Source organism: Neopsephotus bourkii, unplaced genomic scaffold (genome assembly GCF_033783945.1).
Source record: "Neopsephotus bourkii isolate Nb327-2 ecotype Australia unplaced genomic scaffold, CSIRO-AGI_Nbou_v1 NB_318, whole genome shotgun sequence".
Classification (NCBI taxonomy): domain Eukaryota; kingdom Metazoa; phylum Chordata; class Aves; order Psittaciformes; family Psittacidae; genus Neopsephotus; species Neopsephotus bourkii.
In genome coordinates this window covers 3,815,669-3,840,318 of record NW_026900826.1, presented here as the reverse complement: position 1 = coordinate 3,840,318, position 24,650 = coordinate 3,815,669, and the positions used below count along the sequence as shown (strand labels likewise).

Below are 24,650 nucleotides of genomic sequence, written 5' to 3'. Positions count from 1 at the left end.
GTGCTACTGTCAAAGTTGGAGATGACAAAGGTGCGAATAGTGTTGGAAATAGAGACAGGCCTTGTCAATACTTAGCTGTTGCAGCAAAAAGTGGGTTACCCAGATGAACCTCTGCAGAAATCATCTGCAGTATTTGGACCTATTGAAGTTAATGGGAGCTTCAGCTTTGAACAGACTTTGCCTCAATCTCTTCAGAATAAAATCCCAGGATTGTCCTCTTTTACTACTCACATATTAGTGCCCAGAACAACAGCTCCACTTTATTACAAACTTATTTTATGGCTTCTAGGCTAGGTACATCACATCAGTGATGAGGAAAGGCAGCATTTTCCATCTGAGTAGTTCCCTTTGCTGCTGTCAATGTATAGTGCAACCACAGACTGCAACACCAGTCCCACTCATCTGGAGCAACAGTAGATGCAACAGCAATTAGTGATACCTTCATTAAGCAGTGAACTTCAGAGTCCTTCATGTTACACGAGCTCACTCTGCGCTCATCCCATGAACACGTGGATGTTATGTTGAGATGCAGATAAGGCTTTGTTCCAAAAAAGCCTATTTGGTGAAGTGGCCCATGGCACAGATGGTATGTGTATTGCCTGATAGCAGTGGGGTTTTTCAGATACACCCATTTCTACCAAAACTTTCTGAAAAAGAAGTCAGCTGCAGCCAGTTGTGAGATCTGATACACAGAGAGAGAAACGCAGACCTCTGCAGTTAAACTCCTTAGCAGAGTTACGAACCATGGAATAAAGTCTCTACTGGGGGAAGTAGAGAGCAACTTAAAAGTTCAGGTGCAACTGTTAGGAGACACACACACACACACCTGCTCAGGCAGCATAAAATAAGCAGAGGCTTAACAAGAGCTTTTCAGCCCAAGCACGTTGCCTGTGCTTAGCCTAGTTCTGATCAGCTGGTAGCAGTCCTTTCTAAGGTAAGGAGAATTTGGTTTCTCTCTCTTATGCTGTATGATTGTTTTGTAGATTTTTTTAGTTCATCTGTGGTGGAGTGAAGGGCTTGTAATGAAAAATTCATTAAATTAGTTACTTTTGTTCTATTTTAAATCACTTGGAAATAGATGTTGACTTTGATTGATTTGCTTGTGGCTTGAAGTGGTGTTATGCTCTCTATGCAAACACAGTGTATCCTGTAGGAGGCTTTACTATGTATCTTCACTGCATCTGCTGTCCTTGTTATTAATTATGCTTGGTAAATTCACAGTGCAAAGTGTAGAATGTACTTTCTGAATGTCTAGCAAGAGTTTCAGTTCTATATGTGCTTTTTAAAGCAAGGTATTTACTTTATAGGAAACAAATTTCAACATAACTAGTTGTGGAGCCTTGCTTTTGCTGTGCTATATTCACTCAGATGTGAGAGATCCTCAGGTTTAGCCAGAAATATTTACAGATATAGATACTAATCTTGAAATGAGTCTGTTAAATAGAGTAAAAAGTTACGTGTTGGTGTTGGACTCCATCTGCAAAATCTCATTAGAAGGTCAGGGCCTTAATTTTTCCGTTCAATAAAATATAGCTGCAAATCCCACAATACTTTCGGGCACCTTTTGTCTCAATTTGATTAAAGCCTGCTTTTCTTGAATTATTTTTTTAGAAAATCATTGTTATTTTTAAATTATTGTTTACATTTTGGAGGGGTTTGGAGGGTTTCTTTTCCAGTGCTATCCATATTTCAACTTTTTTAATCAGAAATGTCTGACAAAGCACATCAGTTGCTAGGTTTGTTTGAATACATAAATAATTATAAGAGAAAAAAGTAATTTCCTTTCAAAAGTAATGAAAAAGATTTCATGTCACTTGGTACAAGAGCAAACAATACAGCAGGAGCAAATATTTCTTATATTGAGTAACAATGAGTCGGCACGCAGTCATCTGGTGTATAATGAGAAGGCATTTGTAATTCGTTCATCCCACTTAGTCTTTCTTTCTTCACCTGCTGCAGCTCCTCACCAGTCTCATACAAACAGCAAATCCCCCCATTTCTCTTAAGGGTTTGCTCTCTTTTTAATCTTGTTTTCCATTGTTTCATTTTTCCTGTTGTTTTACTGGCACTTGGTGCCTAAAGTCCAGCAAAGGATTTGGTTTGCTAGTATCCCACATGATATTTCTTCCTGTTTAATGTGGGCAAATCAAGGCACATCCCTAATTGTGCAGCAGTGAGAGCCATCCCTGTGCACACCTCACCAGTGCTTTCAGAACCAAGCCAGGAGTCGCTCAGGCTGAGACAACAGTTTCCTTTTGAGATTACTCAGCTTCATAATGGGTGTCGATAATTTCCTTCTCCAGCTTCTCCTACAAGATTAATTGGTTTAGTACCTGAGCCTCTGTAAATAGCAGGTCCAAAGTATTATACTAGAGCCCAAAGCTGGCTCTGCACTTTGCATGGGGAGAACCTGCTTCCCAGGCCCCATACCAGAGTGGCACATGGGGCAGATAGGCAGCATGCCGGTGGCTTCCTACTGCCGGAGCTGTGTTTGGAAAGCAGTGGCTGTGCAGCTTGTGTGCCCTTGCCCACCTCTGTGCCGGGTGTACATGTCTGTAGGCAGAAGCGGGAAACTGGCTGAACACTGATGGAATCATAAAAGCCATGATCTTATCAGGGTATATCTTGCTGATAAGAACCTACTTCTGACTTACAAATGGTTTGGCACCGCTGGCAACACAAAAGCCAGAAATACAGCAGCCTTTCTCACAATGGGGGTGCCATGCTTGTGGCTAATAACATTTAATGCTTAGACAAGCAGATGCAGGGCAACAACCCTCCCTTGTACGATTCCCTCCTGCTCCCCTCCCCCAGATCCCTCCTGCCACTTGCTGACGCCATTTGCCTGGGAGTGGAGGTGTCTGTGAGCTCTGAAAATTGGATCACAGGGATAGCTCTTTGCTGGCCCTGGTCACGCTGACGGCAAGACTCGATCAATCAATACTCTGTGTGACACTTTCAGAATTCATTGGAAATGATGTCCTTTCCAAATGACACCCACATTTTATCAAGGGCAGCTCCAACAGCAAAGCACCAAGTGTGTTTTTGCAAGATACGTTTTGTTAGTAGTAAACTTCACTTTATTTGTAAGGTTCTCTGTATTTGGAATTTCTCCATCTTTCCCTTCAACCTCCCTTTTGAAGAGGGCAGAGATTTAATCTTTAAAGGTAGCTTTGTAGCCTGACATTTAGAGTGTGAGCCGCTCCTAAGCCTGATGTTTATTGTGACATATGGCCTCTTCATGTAAAAAACAGTAAGCTTTGGGGGAGAATTTAAAAAGTAGCCTGAAGCTCATAGCACACAGCTGAAAACTGGTTCACAATTTCATCCAAAATATTATGACTTCTGGGTAAAACTATTGCTCTGCTGTGGATTCCCATGAAACTACCTGGCACAGCTATCTCAGAGCCAGTTCCTGTGGGTGGGACTACATGGGTCATTCAAAGCAACTCTTTGGAGCCATTAATTGCTCATGCTGACATGCTGCAAAGAAGAATGGTGCTTGCAGCTGCAGGTTTCAGGGGTGAGATATGTAGAGAAGGAGAAATGGGGGAATGGATGGAAACCTGTTTTGAAAGACTCAGAGAAACAGGCAACTTTTCCATTGAATGTCAATATTGAAAAGGAAATTTTAGCCCTTATTATGCATCTCAAAAGTAAATAGTTCTGGTTGCTAGCATGGTTCAAATGCTGCCAACCTGTCATCCTCTGGGGACTGCACAGCTGAGACGGGAGCATCCAAACTGAGTTTTATGTCCTCATGAAAAGCAAAGCCAGATGTATCATTTGGACATGGACTCAAACCCACCCAAAATGCTCAGTTTCAATCAACTCAGTGAGGGGGTGGGGGGGAAGGGGAAAAAGCAGTTTCCCAGAATATAATCCTGTGTAATTTGGGATTTACAATATTCATTGACCTGCACAATGTTTACGGTTTGGCAAGTCTGTGGCCAGTTTAGCATATGAGTAGTCTTACAAAAGAAAGTGAAAAAAGAGCAAGGCATCATTTGTGCACTTGAGATGCGTCTGCAGAGGGCAGGAGGGGAAGCTCATGGCACAAAAATAGTTGATGTGGGAAGGTTCTTTCCAAAGGTATTTTTGTGTTTTCACTCTCTTCACACATCAGGCAGAAAAACTTGCTCTGCACTTCGCTGCTGTGCCCCTTTATCACATGGGTTTCATCTAATTCTGAGATAAAAATCTTTCCTGGGCTGTAACTGCTGCACTGCTGCCAGGCCCGCACTGTCTGTGTGCTACAGTGAAGTTCACTAAAGTGAAAATGAACGTTACAAGGTCCAAAAGTTGGTGATAGGGGGAAAGAAAATATCAGAGGCGGACTATGGACTTATTAATCTGTGAGTCTTGTTGCCAGGAAACATCAAAACCATCATAAATTATTAGATGGCAGTTCACAGGGAAGTTTTTAGTTGCTAATCCTGTCCTTGTAATAAGATCTAATAGTTTCATTTACTTTGTTCTTAAGGAATGTGACCTGGCAAACTGGGTAACTACTAGCCTGAATTATAACATGAGGCCTGAATGGGAGAAAGTAGATCTAGAGATCAGAGTGACTATTGCCTGATCTTTTAAAAGTTAATTCCTTTAGATCTGCATGCAAAAGTAACACAGCTTATTGGAAAAACCATCATCTGTGTCCTTCACAAGGGATAGCACACTTTAAGATAAAGTGTCTGGGCTTTAAGCGTAAGGTAGCTTCTAATTCTGGTCACTGTCAAGTGAATGGAAGTTTTTCCAGGTGAGGATTTCAAATGCTGTAAACAAGCATCTTCAGGCATGCATCAAACTTCCCAGTTATAGCATTTCTCTCAACAGAGCCACAAAAGATGAGTTTAGTGTATCCACATCCCTTAGTTTAACCTTAGTAAACTTTTAGCTCAGGAGATCTCTGGTTCAACTCTTGCCGTTAGAGATTGCAAATAAATAAATATTTGTGGAGTGAAAACCTGTAAATTATTAGAGCTGCTTCTCAAGAAAAAGTTGTTCTGTTTTGACTAAACTTTTGTATTCCCTGTATTTGGATGCTCTGTTTCTGCTAGCTCTTGTTTTGCCTTAGCTGCTTTCTTACCAAGTGAACTTTAAGCAGTCTAAACCTCTGAAAATAAAGGCTTAAGAGTATTTTCATGTCAGGAATCTGTATTGCAAATCCGAACAATAATTCTCCTTGTAGACAAATGGGTGGTACTTCCCTATGTGAACACTTGGGATTGAAGTTCTGCTGGACTCCAGTTTTGAAATGCCTTGTCTTAACACCTGGTAGCAAAATTGGTAGGATGGAATGTTTGTGCTGTGGCTACACTATCAGAGTAGGCTGTCAGAGTTGCATGTTTATAGTCAAACTTTACAGAGAATTAAGAGTGATCTGTGGTATTTCTCTCTAATTGCTCAAATGGTCTGAATGCTGGTCATGGAGGCACCTGATACCCAAGCCTTTTACGGGGGGATTAATGAGCATAAGTCTACAAAGGTCCCAAGCGGGCTATAAAAACATGGGAGAGAGAGAATAAGCATCTTACAAGCATCCTGAAACCTCCAGCTCACACATAATTGTTGGGCAAGAGGCACCACAGCGTTTGTGGGAAGTGAACGGGCTTTACTATAGTCTGACATCCATTTTTTACTAATTCTCATTTATGGTTTTCTCATAATGCTCTTCCACCTGAACCATTCTTAAACTGCAAACAAGTACTTTTGCAACAGAGTGATTTGATAATGGAGCTCACTGCTGTCTTAGGTGGTCAGTTTGTGACCAAGTTGAATCAGATGTTGAGAGTCTTAGAGCTTTTAGTCCAGGAGTATTGATAGTAGCACAAACCAAATAGAGCAAATACAATGCAGAGTAGAGGAGCAGCAAGACAGTCAAGATGCTACTTAGCTTATGGCCTTTTAAAAGTATTCAGGAGTCTTGGAGGAGTCTGGTTTCTTGAGACAAGCTGGAACATACAGGCAGATGGCTGTCATATTGCATCTCCTCCACCCCCCAGTGGCACGGCTGTCATTTCTCATACTCAAGGATAGCATTAGGAATTTTATTCCCTACCTATATCCAATGAAACAACAAAAATAAACCTGACTAAGCCAATGTATTCCTAAAACAGAGGTGTAAAAATGGCACATTTGGTGCCAAACCAGTTAATTTCATAAAAAATAATGAATTTGGTACAAGGTTGAGGTTGACCAGAACACACCACCGACACACCATTGTGGTCCCTGCTCCCAAGCAGGCTGAGAGAAATGGATTAAAAGAAAAAAAAAATGCCATGGATCTGCAACTTCTATTGACTTCACCTTCCATTAAAATCAAGAACAGTTTTACTCTTAGCTTAAACAGATTCAGGGGAGATTCAGCATAACAAAACAGGTTCTGCAAATATTTTCTTTATCATGACGTTAAATGCATTTTACACATTTTAAGTATTCAGACACTTAACCTGCACTAGAAGCCTTAAAAGCTCCAAAGATACTGTCAGTGAAAAAAAACACCTTAAATCTCCTGGTGGTGTGTCCTGTAGAACTGACCAAAACGTTGTCAGCAAGGTGAAGCTTTTAGCCTTAAAGTGCAAGGAATCTTTTAGTCCTGCTGGGGTTTAATGAGTTGGTATTCTAAGCTGATTCAGCTCTTAAACAGTCTGATCATTAGTGCTGTATCATCTGTCACCTTTGGGTGATAATTAGAAAAAGAAAGTCAATAACAATAGTACATAACACTACTTTACTAAGATTTAAACAAGTTGTAATATTGTTGAACATCTATTGATGAGTCCAAATGTGCCACAGGCTATTGAGCACAAAGAGTGCTTTGATGTGATGTTTTCCATTATTAATTTGATGTGGTAGAGTTTGTAGAAGTGAGAACATTTGTTTTCATTTTATTACATGTGGAAAGAGACTGAGATACTTTACATATTAATTTTCTTTTTTCTATTGTTTATTCCACTAAGGCTTTTGGGGGACAAGCACAGAAAAAAATAATAGGAAAATTATTGTTCCGAGTCAGTTAATAAAATTAGGCTGTTTGTTTACCATATCTCTGGTTTGGTTTGCTTCTCATTGATTTATTTGACCTCCAAAATATATATCCTATATGTATGCTGGCAGCCCCGAGATGAGAGGGGAAAATTTAAGTGGAACTGTTTTTTCCCCAGAATAGAACAAGACCTCAGGAACTCACTGCAGTGATACGAACATGGGTCGGGATTCATTATTGCACTACTTTGGCAATCCAGATACTTGGCCTGATGTGTACGAGATACCCCAGTAATGCAGTGGTCAGTTATAGTTTCTTATTGACCACTTCCTCATCTGCCTGTTGGTTCTTCCTTTGGGTGATTAAACTCGCTTGTAAAGAGCACAATTATGGAAATCTCTGAAGAGTGAGACTTTTGGAGTCTCTTTTATTGCCTTGTTTTGTCTAATTAATCTCTTAATGAAAATTCTCTCCCTTCCTCCAGTCTGTCCTTTTTATGCTTTCTGCAACCACAATATGCTAACACTTTGGTCGTGGATCAGTAAAGTGCAGTTTTGCTTAGCTGATGTTTTGCAGTGATTTAAACAGGAAAGTTGTTAAGCCAGAAATAGAACAGTGTACAAAAAGTATCTAAGAGAAATCCTTTTGCAGATTGACTAGGTCCTTTCAAAGAAACACAACTGAGACAAGCAGTTTTCATCTCATGTCTGGAAATATCCATATGCAGCACACTTGAAAAAAAAGTCTAAATCTCTCAGACCCGAGAGGCACGTTTTTCCTTAGCAGCTAAATGAAGATATTTTACTTCTCCTCCTTCCTTTTTGGAAAGAATAATATCATTCCTGCTTGGGACCCTCCAAAGAGTCAGATAGTCCTGGCTAAATCACACAGATGTTCTGTGTGATGGAATCAACAGCTGGGTTATGGTCTTCTCCTTTGGGGTGAATGGCATCTAACAGCCATATGGCTGATTTAAATTCTAAGAAGTGAAACTGAACTTAGTGGGTTCAGTTTTGAAATCCAGTTGTATTTTGAACAATAACCACCCCATACTACTCTCTTCCAAAGCTGCTCACTTCAAGAGCAACTGCAGCTAAGCTATTAAACAGTAACATACAATGTCTTGGGTTAAGATTAATAAAACATTAAAAACTGCAATTGTTCATATAAAATATTGAGGCACTACGTGCTGCCATTCTCAGTATGAGATAGAATCACTTTACACAGATCAATTACTTCACTATAAAATGGGAGAGAAACATGCAAATGTAAACTCTAGTTCAGCCAGGGGTTTATAGCCTCCAAATATTTTGGGAGGCTTAAAACAGGGATTCCCTTCAATTTCACCACTAATTTAAAATGAAACTAAGCACTTCATAAGCACTGGAGAGAGGTGAGAGGTGAAGCTATTTCCAGTAGCCCAGTGTCCAGATTTAGTGAATGAAGATCAATGAAAAGCAGGAACTTGCATAAGTAAACTATAAACAGTTCAGGCTTTGGTTGTCTACAGATCTCTCTGACCCTCAGCCTATTCACATATCACTACACACAGAAGCAAGGCAGCATGTTTTCTTCCTAGCACTCAGCAAGTCCCATTCATTATACGTCACGCTGAGGCATTTCCTTGACAAGGTATCCACTGCAAAGGTGGCTGCAAAGTCCACTCCTTAGACAAGGGGCCGAGAAAGGTGATTGGGTTCTCCTCCTGATAAGTAAACTCTACATAATCCTTTGGGATGATAAAATTTGTCTAAAGTCCAGATCTAGGTCAGATCATTGGTTTCCTCTATGGCAGTTACACCAATAATGAATTTGAACCTCAGACTTGAAAACTCAAAATATTCTTTGACATCTATAACTTTGACACATGCATTAAAAAAACTAGCTATGTCTGTGAAAAGCCACAGTAAACCCTTCATAAACCAGAACCATCTCAATTTCTTTCCAAGCCAGACTTAACCATCTCAAAATACATTAAAACATAATTCAAGGAGGATATTACTGTAAGAAGCATTAACCTGTCAGGGTGCCCAGCATTAGATTCTATAATATAGTAGCTTTCCTAATTATTGTGAAATTAACAAAATTTACATACCTCTGTGTCAATCAGCCAAACAGAACTGATGACCCTTCAATTACTCTGAGCTCTAATGAAATGATGTAGGTTTACCTTTTGTACCAGCTAAGTGTTTTGCAGCTGGAAAGCTTCTCCAGGGGCACTGGCTCAGCCAGCAACAGGACACGGCGCTACCCTGGATGCAAGATAGAGCATGGAAGTGGAAAACTGCAGGGCTGCACATGCCATGCTGTGCTGACCTCCTTTCTCCCTGTGGCTTCAGCAACAGAGAACCAGGTTCACCAGCAACTGCTTTATAGCCCTGTGTTTCACAGCCCTTTCTGCAGTGGCTAATGCTAAGCCTGAATTTAAAACTGCTGCACCCAAGTGAAACTATGCAAAATGTCACTTATTGGGCTGGATATAGCCCAGAATCCTGGGAAACCTTTTGCAGGATCTGTAATGAGCTCAGCAAGTTAATTCCTTTCGATCAATTGCCCCTGACCCCCTTGTTGGAGTAGCAGGGACTCAGTGCCAGGTAGCAGCGCTGTGGAGGGAGGAGCAGAGAAACACCATCTCAGGGACCTGCTAGTAGCTCCTCCCAGCACACTGAGTTTTCTTGCATGGCTGAGCATCTGATGTTTGCTCCTTCAGCTCCCTACTTGGTTTGTGAACCTGTTGGCTGGCAAAGCAGCAATATCAATGTAACATTACATAGCTTTCCAGATAAAAGAGAGTTTACCTTATTAAGCAAATGTCTCACCCATGTATTTATCATTATTAAGATAAGAGCCAGTTGGTTTGTGGCTTTTTGCCACTTTTCCCCTTTGAAAACCCATTGAAGGTAGTGCTTGCTGTTCTGTCTTAAACTTGCCACCCAAACGTTACCAAAGGATCAGGTGGCTCCATGCCCATGCGGTGCATGCTGCTGGTAGGGAGGAAAGGTTGTGATGCTGCTCACTGGGCTTCTGTGTGAGGGCAGAGCTCTGTGGGTGCATGGGACACCTCTATGATAGCACAGCTCCACTGGACTCGCCTCATTCCATTGTTGATTTGGGATCTTGAATCATTAATTAGGTCATTGATTAGTTAATGTTTGTGCAGTGATCTCTATTTTCAATGTTGCATAAGAAATGGGAATCATTATCATAAGTAATAAACATTTGTTTATTGACATTTGTTCTTAAGTTATTCATGTCAGCTTCATGGTTTTCTGGCCTGCCCTCTCTCTTCCTCCGCCCTTCGTTTGGCAGGGTTGGTCATGTGTGAATTAAATGTAATTTAACTGAAAGACTGATGATGAAAACTAATTGAAATTCTATTTGCATATTCCTACTTACACTTCACTCACCTGGGAACTGCTTAGACTATCCTCTCCCTCTGTGGCCAGCACAAGCGCAGGTTACAAACCAACTTAGAAACCATAGTTTTTCTAAGTTTCAATTTGGCAGCTTCATTGAGGGACAGCCTAAAAGTGACTCTCAGCAAGCCTTTCTTATTCAGAACATGTATATGTCAGTATGCAATGAGCAGCAATCCCCTATCAGAGCATTTTGTGGTTTTGCTCAGATCTGTGTATTGTAGGAGAAATCTCTTCCCTTGTCTTGCTCCTGGTATCCCTTTTGTTAGAGATTTTTCTTCTATAACTGTGTGGATTCTCAGGTAACACTCAGAAACCATTTCTTTTGTTGTTGTTTTTGTAGTTTTCCTTGTTGTTCATTGATTTGTTCAAACCAAAAACTCAAAGCCAATCTTCAAGCCTGTCAGCCTATTTAGCTGAGGAGGAAAGTCCACCAACTCCTGCAAATAGAGATGATAGTGTGTGACCAGCAGTCTTGTAACTCGGGGCTCCCTGGCGAGGCTCTGTGCTCAGCCCTGGCTCTGAACGGCCATGGGTACTGCCGATGGTACTCCTTCCCTGCAGCCACCTGTGGCAACATGAGTGGTGCTCACAGTAGTGCTCAGATGGAGCATCCCTCTGCAAATCGTACTGCAATAGTACTCACACCTCCTTTTTTATTGCTAGGTATTAAAATGACTGGTGCCAGCAACACTTTGTAAAGCAATAAGAGCAGTGCAAGCTCTGAAGACTTTTTTTTTTTAATCCACCTTAAAATCTGACCACTCAAAAATGTTGCTAATATTTGTACTTTGAGTTTCTTTTTTTTTTTTTAAGGCAGTATGGTTAGAAATGCAAAAACAAAGCCTGACCCAGGGGCCGTACCAGGGGTTCATTCTGTCACCCCTGGGCAAACGGGAGGGTGAGAAAGCTGCTCTGCAGAGTTCGTGCTCATCATAGCAATCAAGTTTGTTTTATCGCTAAAGATGTGTATAATACAGAGGAAAGCAGCTGGCAGAATGTCTTGGTTTTTGTGTTCATTTTCCCTGGCTGGCCTTTGCAAAAGACTTCCATCACAGAAATGCAACCTTAGCACAGGTCTGGGGGCCACAAGCATTGCATCATCAGCTTGATTTGTTTCCCACTTGTACCACTTCAGAGCCTTTCTTCTTGCCATTAGCAAACTCACTAACCTCAACAATTGTGAAAACCCTGAAAGCAGATGAAAGGAAGTGGATCCATTTTCTCTAAACCAGCTCAGTGACATTTTATGAAGAGCCTCTTAACAGATCCAAAGCTAGAATATTTTCATCTCTTCAGCTCAAGAATGTCTTTTGATGGCCAGCAGGGTCTCTAAGTGGGACAGGGATTAATGTAATCTCTTCCCCTGCCCCATCTAGAACCTCTCCCAGAGGAAGCCTTATCTGCTCCCATCCTCTGCGTCCCTCTTTCTCCCTGCACAGGTTCTGAACAGCTTTGGTCTGTCCCTGAGGATTATGTTTTTCTGTTACAGTCCATACACCAAAAGGTCTGCAAGAGTAACGGAGCTTTATGCACTTGTTTTGGGGGGGAAAAAAAAGTGTTATGATAAATCTTCCTCAAGCAAAGAGTGGCATATAACTCAACAGAAACTTTTATACTTACTTTCAAACCTTTACATTGATAACTGGTTTCTATGACTACCATTTAGTGGTATTCTGTGTTATTCCTCTCTACTGGTGATCTACAGGGCATAGAATGGAGGCATTTGTGATCCCTTCAGTTGTATATCAGTTGCACCCATTAAAACATGAGGAAGACCATCAGTTAGTTTATAAAGCCGTAGATGCTGCTGCTGTCTAATCCGTATCTCTAAACAGACAGGTTCTAGTGGTAACAGAGTGTATAGGCTTTTTACACATTATAAATAATGTACAAGCCTGGGCTTTGGACATAGCTGTTTTTCTCAGAATGTCTTTTTCCTGGACTGCCTCCTCTTCTGGATTTATTGCAGATAAAGATAAAAAAGGAGAATTCCTGGAGATTTCAGTATAGTCCTTTAGTGCATTAATAGTGCTTTCACTTTTCTTCATGTATAGAAGCAGAATTAAAAAAAAAGACTTGATACATATTTCCTAACACCATATAGGAAAACTTTGTCAGCAGCTTCACTTTCTTCTTGGTAATGTGTATGAACAGAAGCCACAGAGACCTCTGTGCCCTGCGCACTGCACCGGCATCACATACAAGTAATACTGTCTTCAAAACTTCTTGGCCCAGCTCTCCTATATCAGCAGAGCTAATAGTACAATATGAAAGACAGCACCATTTTCTCATGACCTCATCTTCTGTCTGGTGGTTTGGTCATTTTTTAAATCGAAAAGGTGTTTATCTCACCAATAAGTTTATGCAGCAGACCGAATGTAAATAATTTGCCTTCATTACATCTTTGTAGGAAGAAAGGGAATCTGTAGTGTCAGAAAAGGCTCAAAAATACATTCATTTACCATGGGGAAAAAAAAATCCTATTTCTGACCCTGATGGGTTCTTGCAACCAGCCACTTAGGGCTGATCTTAATGCCCCTTAAGGTATCTCAACTCACTCAAGAAACTTGCCCAGAAAATTCAGGGGGCTACGTTGAGATGGTCTGCGTTGAGAATGTCAAATACCAAACACAACTTTGTATTTAATGTAGCCCAATACAGTCATGGTTTTGGCTTTATCAGAAATTACTTGGCTTCAAGGGATCAGTTAGAATTAAAGTTCCTGATATTCCTAGTGCCAGATGAAATAGGTGGGTTTGTTGAGGTTTTTTTCTTTACGTTTCATAAAGATGTTAAAATCTGTGCAGATCATTTTTCGGTAATCCTTGAAATCACATCTGTGCCAGCTGAGGAGTAAAGTTCAGTGAAAATTCACATAGTGAATTAAAAGCATATGTTACAATCTTAAGAGAAAGCGGATGTGCACCCACATCCACAGTGGAGAAACACTGAGGTGTGGATCTGGTGGTTGATTCTCACTTGCCAGTGGCTGGTAAACTAAAGCAGCTCCAGAGGCATAAAGGTGCAGTGGTGTCAGTGAAAGCTGACACTGGGCATGCATTCCTATTGCACATATCCCGTTAACTGAGTTGAATAACAGACAATCCAAACTTGGAAGAACTCTAGTTTCTCTGATGTTTTAGTTAGACTTCTGCTAACAAGGCCTTCCCTGACCTGAGTGGCTATAGCCATTCCCCAGGCATCCCTCTACCCTGCATCATTTGGGAAGGTGCTTCACTGAGACTTCAGCATTTAGCTAAATGTGCCAAACCCCACTAAAACCTCCCCAGGTGTTTATTGATTGTTTATTTTGGAGATACAAGTGGGAAAGAAGGAATACGAAGAAAATGCTGACTCTTTCTCAAATCTGGAATTGCTATCTTATAACAACTGTCTTCATTTAAAGCTAAACGGTTGTAATTTTTATGGATCTACATCTGTGTTATATTGCTCTTCATTTATGTCCTGTGTACAGGACATACTATGTACTCAAACTTGCCCACGTTTGCATTCTGCAAACAGTATGCTGCCAGAAGGTGTGGTTTTGATTGCACTCCCATTCATCCTTTTCTGCATTTAATATAACAGTGTTATCCAGGAATATTCTCAACTCCACATAAATACTGATGAGTGGTTGTGTTTTCTTGGGGTCACTTATTCCCTAGGAGCATCACACTAAGCAGAATATACCTAATGTCCAAGGCACTACTTTCAGGACCATTCAGATGTTGTTTCACTGTAGCTTCCTTCACAAGGAAAAACCCAAGAGCCAATAATTGGTTCTCTCACCACAAAAGCAAGCAGAGATGTGAGCTAGAGCGGGAAAGAGCTTCCTCCTGCCTCCATTCACTCTTTTCCCTGCAGGTTATGATGTGTGACATTGTATTTCTATCTGGGTACATCCACTGCACAAATATGCTCATTGGTTCAAACAGCAGGACAAGGAGTCAAGGCTTCAGTTGCCTCTTGCCCCAAACTTACCTGCGCTCATGGGTTGCCACCGGCCAGCCCTGGAGAGATGTTCTTCCTCCTTTGCACAGCTACTGCCCTTCCATGGCACAGCTCAATGCCCTCCACCTCTGAATAAGGGTCTTGTTTCTAAAGTGAACGTGTAATACAAAGAAGGAGGTGGCCAGAACTCAAATAAAGGAGTTAAAAAGAACAGATGAATCAATTTCAGGATGTTCTTTTGATGCTTTTGCCCTCTATTTCCCTACTCTTCTTCCAGGCTCTCTTCAGTGTGTGTGCTGCTGGCCACATGGTTAAGATTCAGCTTGCAAAAATGTATGCTTGCAGCAAGGAAGACTTACCCTTTAACCTTTAGCAGCTATTTCCTCTGAAAAGCACAAGTTTCATTTTCGCTTACAGTGAAAAACGTGTGGAGGGGGAAGGGGAAGAGAACCTCATCTCTTTGTAGAGCAGCCGAACGGTCCTATTTTCATCCTCTGCACCAAACTTTTCACGTAGCTCTTTTTGCATTATGCAGTGTGCCCTCAGGAAAGAGATCTGGCAGGAAAACCAAATGTGCAGACTCTCTCGTTAGTCTTGAAAGACCTGTTCTTGAGCATTTGGGGTCAATCCCCTTCAGCGGGTTCATTTTTCTTCATTGCAGTTTCATGAATTTGGCCATAAGCAAAAAGCAGGCTTTAGTTTAAAACAACAACAAAAAAAAACAGAACCTAGTATTCATTAAACAAAACTGTAAATTGCATGTGACATGGAAAAGTTGGAAAAAGAGAAGGACTTCCACATCCCTTCAATATATCTAAGTATTTTTACAAATAATGTATTGTAGCACCAACAGCCAATGGGGCCGTGCTTTCACCTGGGGTAAATCCATGTAACTCACACTAAGAATTCTAAAAACAGGACAAAGAAGAGATTTTTCACTTGAATCTCTTGCACTTAAACGCTTTCTACGTAGAAAATAGGTACTTGGGGTTTTTTTCAGGTCTGACATGAGCTGAAAGATGACTAAGAACATTCCAGAACTCCCAGCTGTATTGCAAGTGCATGATTTTTTAATTCAGCTCATCTTTAATAGTCAGAAATTGTTAACAAGAAAGAGAAGTTTAGTTGCCTGTTTGTTGTTAAGTGCAAGAGGAAGCCAAACTCCCTGCACCTGCTCCCTGCTGCGTTTAAGTCTTCTTCCTTGAAGGTTCCCCAGGTCAAGTGGGTGGTTTCTAGTTTTGTCAGTCTGTATTCTTCCACAACAATCAAAACGGCTTAAATAAACTGGTTGCTTCCCTTAGCAAATTGTCCCCTTTCAACTTGCCAAGTACCAAGGCCTGTTTCCCTAGCTCAAAAGCATATGGGCTACTTCTGTCCTGCAGCCTGCCTGGTCTTGGTACAGCCTGGAGAAGGACCATCAGGACATAAAATGGAGAGTGCCCTATGCAGAGGTCCTCATGACCCATGTTAGGGTCCTAACCCTAACCCACAGCACTCTGAGCCACCATCTGCCTTCTCTGGGCTGCCTCCTGCCTTCAGTGGCATTCCTGAGGCTTTCATATATTTTTAAACTGAGCTGTTAGGTGCCCACCTCCTGAAAATGTTTTTAAATTATTTTTGAATGAAAAGTCTATGATCTCATGAAAAACTTAACTTTCAAACAAGTATCATGACATTTTCTTATTCTTGCCAAATGATGATCCAAACAGAGTTCCTGGTCCCCTGATTGTAAGGACCCTGCTCAGTCACCAGCCTCCTGTCACATATGCATTTTAGGGACAGCATCTCTTGTGACATGTGCTGCCTTACTAAACCTCTGTGGTCTCTGTGGAGGTGACTAGAGAGGAGAGCATCCCCTCCCAGACAACAAAGGCTGCAGAAAACAATGCTGTTGCCTGTACCTTTCACGAGGGGTCATTGTATACCAATAAGCATATAAACCACAACATACTAGAAGAAATAATAAGATATCACAGATATCACATAGTAAGCAAGATGAAGAGATTTGACTGAAAATAAAAAGGTTACTGGTGAAATAGGAACAAGTGAGCAATTTCCTCAATGTATTGTGATCTGATAGAGCTGTACTAATTCTTGCAATGTTGGGTTTCAGTCTTTCTTTAAAAAAGTGCAATGGGTTAATTCTCTCGTTGAAGTAAATGTAAATGACATGGATGTATGGGATAACAGCGTAAAGGAGGGAGTTGGGTGTGTAAGAACAGAGACTGCCTGATGCATTAGCATCAGCAACACAGCCTGATGGGTGAAGGCTTTTATACTACCTCTCTATTGATAGGTATTTCAACCAGCAGCAAAAAACTGCTCTTGACACTCATCTGTAGGGAAAAATATCCACGTAGCTTTTGCTGTAGGACCAATTAGCCTGTGAAAGAGTTGGGGGGAGGGAGCAGGCGCGGGATATAAATGCGGGATGCATCCACACTTGATTACTCTAATGAAATGTCCATTGATTCCTATAGATTAATGTGAGAAGAACGGCAGCTGCGGAGTGGCTAACACCTCTAGGTCAGCAGCTCTGTGTGTGTGTACGTCTGTAATGGAGGGGGTAGCGCACAGCCGGTCCAAGGTAGACAAGAGAGGGTTAGTCTGGCTGTGAAGGGAGAGGTGGCTGAGGTGCGTGGATGTGACAGCCTGCAACGGAGGGAGATCCGCGGGAGGCCACAGCGAGGGGCTGCAGGAACCGCACGGGTCCTCCCCGCCTCGCTCGCTGCTGCCGCCGCTGCCCCTCGCTCCCGTTTGACTTTGCTGTAAGGCAGGCTGAGCTCACAGGTCATCTGTTTTTGTTAGATTAATTTGATTCAGCATGTAGGAATAGAGGGCTGAGAGGGCTAATGGCTCTCTGCAGGTGACATTGGGAATGGTCAGCGCTCCCATCCTCCTCCCCCCATCCCTGTGGCTGCAGAAGTCACCAGCGAGGGGTTCCCTCTCTGCCACTGCTGCACCGCGGCCCCCACACGCAGCACCGCCTCACTCCAGTGTTTTCCTCATGTCTTACATACAAATCCCTTATCTCTCGCGCCATGTCATGTAGAAGGACTTAATTATGATAAGGGGCAAGGGATTTGCTGAGTGACTGTTTGGCGCGAGGCTGTTTTATCACACAGGGAATAGAGTTAGCAGGGACCCTGCCATAATTGTCACAAAAGATGCACCGTGTCCTCTCACATGGTAATTCTGGTGTGTTGTCATCGAAGGTGATGTGCAGGCAGCAACCTGCCTCCTGTGCAGGGAACCCTAGAGGAGTGACCCCACAGTGAAAGATTAGGGCCGTAAACTGCACTGAGGATGAGGATGATGTGAAAACTGAAGGGCTAAAATATTTAGACTGGGATTCTAGAAATTAAATTTCAGATAAAGCAAAAATACCTCTGGGTCAGATTCTTGCTGGGATAGCATCCAACAGCAATACTGGTTGTCTGATTCCTCTGGTTACAACAGGGGAAAATCTGTCTCTGTTACTTGTTACTGAGGCTGAGGAATCTTGTAGCTGTATTGCATTGTGAGGGGAGTTTGGTGTCTTCAATTAAGAGCACAAAATAATTAGCTACATTGTGGCTGTTACTTCAGTTCTCAATGCACGCTTTACCCCAGCACTGCAGTACTTGGGAAGTCAGTGTCAGCCAGAAATACAAGAAACGCTGTTTCTTAGCAATGTGTACAAATGGGGTCAGGCAATTGCAAGACCCATGTGGTGCTGCAAAGATCAGGGTCCCCTGGGAACTGCAGGATCTGGTGGCTGGGTATTAAAATTCCTGCTGTGTTTTACAAACTCTGGGGAAAAGATGGATCTTCACTCTGAATCATGGCTTTGAGCAACATTGCTACTATTGCAGTTATGTCAGATGCCTGAAACTGATGCTAAGAGGTAATCTGTTCTCTGGTAAACGTACATTTATGCAAACATAGGCAGGAAAAGGTCAGAACGGTGTCATGCAGAGGTTTCTCCAAGGCAAGGTCTGCCCTGGCCACACCAAGGGCTCTCTAATTTACTTCAGTGGGTGCTGCTGCAGATTACTCCCAAAGACTGTCGAGCTTTCTCAGCTGTCCCAGCACTGCCAGCACCAGGGCTTCGGCCGAGCCTGGGCTGTACTTGTTGCCTGTGGCTGTAGGACTACACCTGTCTCCATACAATCAAGTGACAGAACTTTCCATCACTGTCTGCAGAACATTATTTATCACTGAAAGCACAAACACAAATACATGGAGGTTGCAGGCTGTTCTATCACTGCTTACACCCAACAACCTCTGCTGCTTCTTGGGGGATGCACAAATTCCCATGGAGATGGGACTGCGCGCCTGCTGTGGGCAGTGGCCGCAGTGTCCCTGACTGTCCCTCCTGGCAAAGGGCACCACAGTGGACAAGAAGGGAGTATCCTCCAGTTGCAGGGCTGACCTTCACTAGTGCAGCCTGACCTGCCCAAAAATGCTGCCACCTCCTATGATCACTGTACCTCACTGGCTTTTAGTTGAAAGGTTTCATTTCTATCTGTTCCAGAACATGCTTATCAACAATTCCTCTTCTCAGTTCAACATTTTTACGTCTGTTTTACTAGCATTTTAATTTCATGCTTTCTCCTGCAGAAACACCTTGCTTCTCTCAGATAAATAACTGTATCTGAGCAAAGATTTTGTCATGACACTTTTCCCCCTTTCCCAGGAAGGCAGGACATGCAGTGTGCTGTCAGTGTAGATGCACTATGTATTAGGAATTAAGCAGCAGTGCCTAGTCACATCTGTGTGCTCCAGCGCAGGATGCATGTGTGTGTGCAGCGCCCGTGGCAGCAGCCGGGGCAGTGGCAGCGGGCTGTGCCTTTAAGCCTGTCTGGTGTATTTTTAGAAAGCATAAATAGGCTGCATTCTCCCACTTGCTCACTATCCAAGACATAAAGGAAGGGCTTTCTGCTTTCTTCAAGTCTCCTTCCCCTGCTGGCACCATGTAAGTCTGTCTTTTAAGCAGTACAGGTCCACAGCCCCTTTTTTTTTTCGCCCTTTTTTTTTTTTTATTGAGAAGCTGCAGAACTCTAACCGGTGGTTCAATAAATTGTATTACATCCCCTTCGTACTGAATGCCCTACAAGCTTTGGCTTTCCATGTGTAATTGCAAGCTGTTATTAGCCCAGAGCTTTGTCCGTTACTGTGCCACACTATTGCTGAGCGGTCAATTTTTTTCCCCTGCCATTTCCTTTGCTCACACCATGCTGACCACGTTGGCCAGGGGCTGCCCGAGGTTTATAGTGCAGCATTGATTTTTCTTTTCTCTCAATACTGACAGAATCATAGATCCAAGGCAAATAAAGAAATGCATTCTGTGGTGATGAAATGTCTTTCGTTCAGCCTGGATTGAATCAAAGGCCATCACAGAAATGTTCTACTCTAAAATGCTAGTGAAGCTTAAGGCATTGTTGGAAAATGAATTTTCCATTTTCTTAGCTGTAATTTGGATTCTCAAATCACTGTGCTAAAAATAATCAGATAAAATTGAATATAGACTACAAGCCTATGTAAAATGTTATTTGTTAGGTTTTTGCAAGCTGCTGCAGCTGATATGAAAGGAATCTGGCAATAGATCAGAAAAGTAATTGCTTAGGTGGGTTTCTAGTAAGTATGTTGCATTACTCTGAATACCAAGGTATAAGATGCCTGCTCTATAATTCATACGAAGCATGGGAAACAACCAAACCATAAAGATACATCTTGCATACATACTGGAGGGAGAAATTTCTAGCAAAAAAAAAAAAAGTTATCACCTTCTGTCACCTACATCTCAATGATGAGTATTTTTACTTTAATTTGGGGGTGTCAAAGGACTTTTTTAGGTGGGCAAGTGTCACTGTCCCCATTAAACAGATAGAGAAATAAAAGCAAAAAGAGCCTGTGGAGACAGAATAAAGTCCCACAGTGAATTTCTGGTGGGGCCTGGAAGAGAACTTCAATCCTCAGAAGCTTAATACCACTTTGAAGGCAAAATAAAAATAGCCATGACTTTAATTCTATGTATGTTATGGGAAGGGGTCACTCTGTATGATACTCTCACCACCACAGGCTGTTAGAGACAAGAGTGGCCCCAGTCTGCCCAGTTGGCTGTACTGGCACTTCAGCTGTCCATGGAGAAGGAGCACCTTTAGTAATTTTTAGGCAAATGTCATTTGTCATTGCACAAAGCCAGTTGAGTAATTTTCTTCCTCTTTTCTGTATTTTCAAGACTCAAGACTTAATATCTGGTGTATGCAGACATTAGAAATTTAACCCAACTCACCATTAAGGGTGACAATACTTTCCTCCTTGAGAGCAAACAAGTAAATTGTGCAGAAAGACTGACCAGAGGATCCTTTTGTCCTCCCCATCACAGGGCATGGTGCAGTTTCCTCTGTAGCCCTGCAAAGGTAAAACCCCAACTTCCAGAGGCTCCCAGGTTGAATGTCACCTTGTCTGGCAGTGCAAAATGTTCTCTGACTCTGCACCTCAGGGAGATCCTGTGTGTTTTAGTGAAAAGCTAGGATTATAAAAAAAGGGGGGGGGGGGGGGACGACACAAACAAAAAAGAGGGGAGGGGAAGGTACTGGAGGACAGAAAGAGCAGGCTGTTTATAAATGAAATTAGCAGATGGAATTGGCAAAGTTAAAACTACAAATTGGAAAACTAAATATATTTGAACGTAGCCCCTGGGCAACACTGCATTAATTCCCTGGCTTTGGACCTTCCTTTTTCTCCTTTCTTAATGACTACACATCCGATATCAATACACACTCTTTACAGCTGTTTCTTCAGCATCACATTCCCAGCAACACACAATAGGTCTTTACATTGCATAATATGTCAGATTATTTTTCACCACTGATGATCCCAAGAAACCTTCTTAAAAAAGAAACCAACCTTTTGGAATCCAGTTCAGGGTTTTATCCAACCTGAAATGCTTCTGACCACTGAGAAACTAAATAAGTTAATATAGAAAACCTGTCAAATCCTAAAATCCTTCCTCCATCCCAAAGTGTGAAAGAATTTTCCCTACAAAATTTCCCAGAAGGTTCCAGTGTGACCGAATCTGTGTTACTCACTGTAAAAGCCTTTGTTGTACAATGGGCTATGTGGCTTTCGCCTGTAATTTTGAAGGACACTCCACAGTGGAAACAAAATCAGGGTTAGCTCCCTCCCATTTGTCTTCCCAATTTGATTCTCCCCTAAGGTTCAGAAACACTTGAGAAACCCATTACTTTATTTTCCTCCCATTTTGTCCCACTAGAGCCTTGTGGTGTTCAGCGATACGTAAAACTATAGCAAAGGCACCTCTGCAAGTTGACCTGAAATCAGTTGCAAATTGGATCAGAACCTGAAGAGTGTAGATCTATCTAATGATCCTCTGTATTGGACCTGGAATGATTTTCATGTCTTGCACCTGATACGGATATCATTATACAGTTATAACTGTTCCAATTCTTGGAACAATTAACTTGATCTTTTGCTTGCTGACTCTCCTGATGCAGATCAAGGATAGACTTCAGTGGTAACCAAAAAGAGATACTGCTATTTAGTGCATTGAAACCTTCAAAATTCAGTTGCCAGGATTCTTGACAGCAGCAGATTTGGGCTGAGATTTAAAGTCAGATTCAGGGCTTGTATTTGGCCAATATCCCTGTTAGGAGTTGGACCAAATAATGAGTGAAGGTTTCCAAGTGTTAGTAAACAGTCCACGAAGGTTGGAGAGTCACATTGAGCAAATGTACTGTGGGTACAGTTGTACAAGGCAGGGACAAAATGAAGATGCATGTAAAATTAGGAACTCAGCTGCCCTTCTGCCTCTATCTATCACTTTATGGATTTGCAACATCACTTATGGCTAAATTCCAGCCATTGCTTTGTACAGGCTATAGTCAGGAATCTCCACTCTAAATCCTAGAAAGGGGAAAGCGAAGAGAATCTACAAACAGGATTAGTGTCAGGGAATGCAAGCGTGATGAATACTTCCACATATTGTATATAATAGCCTAAGTATGTAGGAAATCATTGTGAGGGGAAAAAGCTGTTAATTGGATCATATATGAAATGTGATGTTTTCTTAATGTCTCAGCTGGTGAATAACTGCTTGTTGACTGGTGCATGATCTCTGTTTTTGTTAAATGCTCCTACTAGCAAGCAGCTATGATAATTAATTTTTAAGGGGGATGAAAAAGATCAGCTATGCTTGCAGTCCCAAAAGGATGTCTTTTCTCTGATACACTGGGTTCACAGCTTTAAGTGTAACAAGCAGAAATGGTTGAACAGGCAAAGAGCAAAGGAAACTAGAGTGGCATCAAAATGCAAAGCAGCTCCATTGTAACCTGCAGTTCAGTGGAGAAGCATCATTCTGCTCTCCATCTTCTGCTAAGCAAGGAGCAGCTTTTGGTTTAAAATGAAAAAAGAAAAAGGCAAAAAGAAGTTAAAATGTGTGGTAGTAAGAAAATAACATTAGTAATAATGGTTGTAAAAGTAGTAGTGATCTTACAGGCCCTGTCAGCTTCAGATGGTCTGAGGGCCAAGCGTGTGACTGGGTTTGCAGCACAGTGCTGCAGTGAAGTGGGGGGTCAGCTTGACCATATAGTTCACATCACTGGTTAAAGATGTCTGACTGCACACTCCGTTTTGAGTTCCATTCTCTGAAATCCCATAGAGCAAATGCAGTCAGGTCCCAGCTGTTTCCCAAGGCTGTGGGCCATGCTGCTCGCCAGGCAAGGGACACTCGGCTGGGTTTCGCCCTGCTCTGTCACAGTCCTTTGTACTGGCATCTGCCTTAGGTGATTTGATGATTCTCTGCAAATTCGGCCTGCAAGAACAACGTCGGCAGCAGAAAGTCTTTATGTGTATGGGGAACTAGAAAGTTGTTTGTTTTGTGATGCACTTTCTCTGGGGAAGAATATGTGTATATAAAGCCCAGCTCCCTTTTGAGGAGCTCATTTTCCTCAACCTCATTGAATCTCCTCTTTCAGCAAAAGATCAACAAGGATTCCTTGGTGTTTAGCAGTCATCCCCCTACAAATACTGAACCAGTCTCGGAGAACTGATGCTTCTCTTTGTCAAGGTCCTCTGCAAAGGTGCCCAGCGCCTTCAGCCCCTCCTGGGTTGAAGTATCCCTTAGCACCTTGCCCAGCCCTATAGGTGCATGCTTCTAAACAGCTGCCAGTACACATGAATTTGCATAAAGCATAGAGAAAACTAGCAAAATTATGATGTTCATTGGGATGTTCTGTCTAAATCAAGACTTTTAAGCACTAATAATAATTAACTACTTTCTTAGCAACGAAAAAGTCTTAAATGCCTATTTACTTAACAGTCCCCTAGGGTGTCTTTGTTCTGAATGGGCTAAAAAATCTTAGCTGCAAAATAAGCAGGCGATTCCAATCAATAGAGCCAGAGGACTATATTGATTACCAGAACTCCATTCTTTAGTCATTAACCCTGTGAATTCTTTACAAAAGCTGTACAGGACAATTCCTAACCACTATACCGTTTGAGGAGTCATTCAGATATTTGAATGTCATTAAACTTTCATAGCTTGTTTACAGCCCCTTCAGCCTTGCCTGCTCCAAGACTCCCTGCCACAGCCACACTCTGCTCAGCCAAACTGACAAACAGCATTAATCAAGCCTGGAAATTTTCTCTGCAGATATGTTTTTCTTGTTGTTTGTTGCTAATTTTATTACAGAGCAGGGAGGCGGGTCATGGAAGGAGTGAAATAATAATCTTAATTTTTCCACCTTTCAGCTCCCAGCCAGAATACTCTCGCTGGAGATAAATACACCTTTTACCCACCTTTGCATGGAAAACCAGCCGTGCACACTGTAGGTCCCTACCTCCATACCAAATGCCACAAGGCTCTATGTGGACAGGAGGGGAATGACACAAAGTGGGGCAGTGGGAAGGGAAGGTGCAGTGAGGTGGGAGGAGGAAGAGGAGGAAGTGATGCTGGGATTGCTCGTCAGGTCTCTCCACCTCCTTCCCCTCCGATGGGTCCTGTGGGACCTGCCCCCATGACACCTCCCTCTCAGCAGCCCCGTATTTAAGAGAAGATTCTCGCATTTCAGATTAAGAAAGTTCATGACACACAGTAATGGCTCTAAATGGTAAATTGAATCACACAGACAACAATTGAATAGAAGCGGCACAAATGAGCCAAATGCCAGCAATTTAAGGGGATGCTGAAGGAAGTCCCAGCAATCACAGGTCCACTGCGAGGACAGGCACTCTTCCTCTTCAAAGTTAAGGTGGCTTTATGGTATAGAACTTATAATGTTCTATTACGT

General features: G+C 42.1%; 1 long non-coding RNA gene across 1 annotated transcript in view; it reads right to left on the bottom strand.

Annotated features, from left to right (window-relative positions):
• Positions 1-24,266, bottom strand: part of LOC133208984 (uncharacterized) — a 29,438-nt gene extending 5,172 nt beyond the window's left edge. Inside the window, exon 1 of the long non-coding RNA XR_009724547.1 lies at positions 24,160-24,266. This is a non-coding gene — a long non-coding RNA (uncharacterized LOC133208984). The remainder of the gene's footprint in view (positions 1-24,159) is intronic.
• Positions 24,267-24,650: the final 384 nt, after the last annotated feature.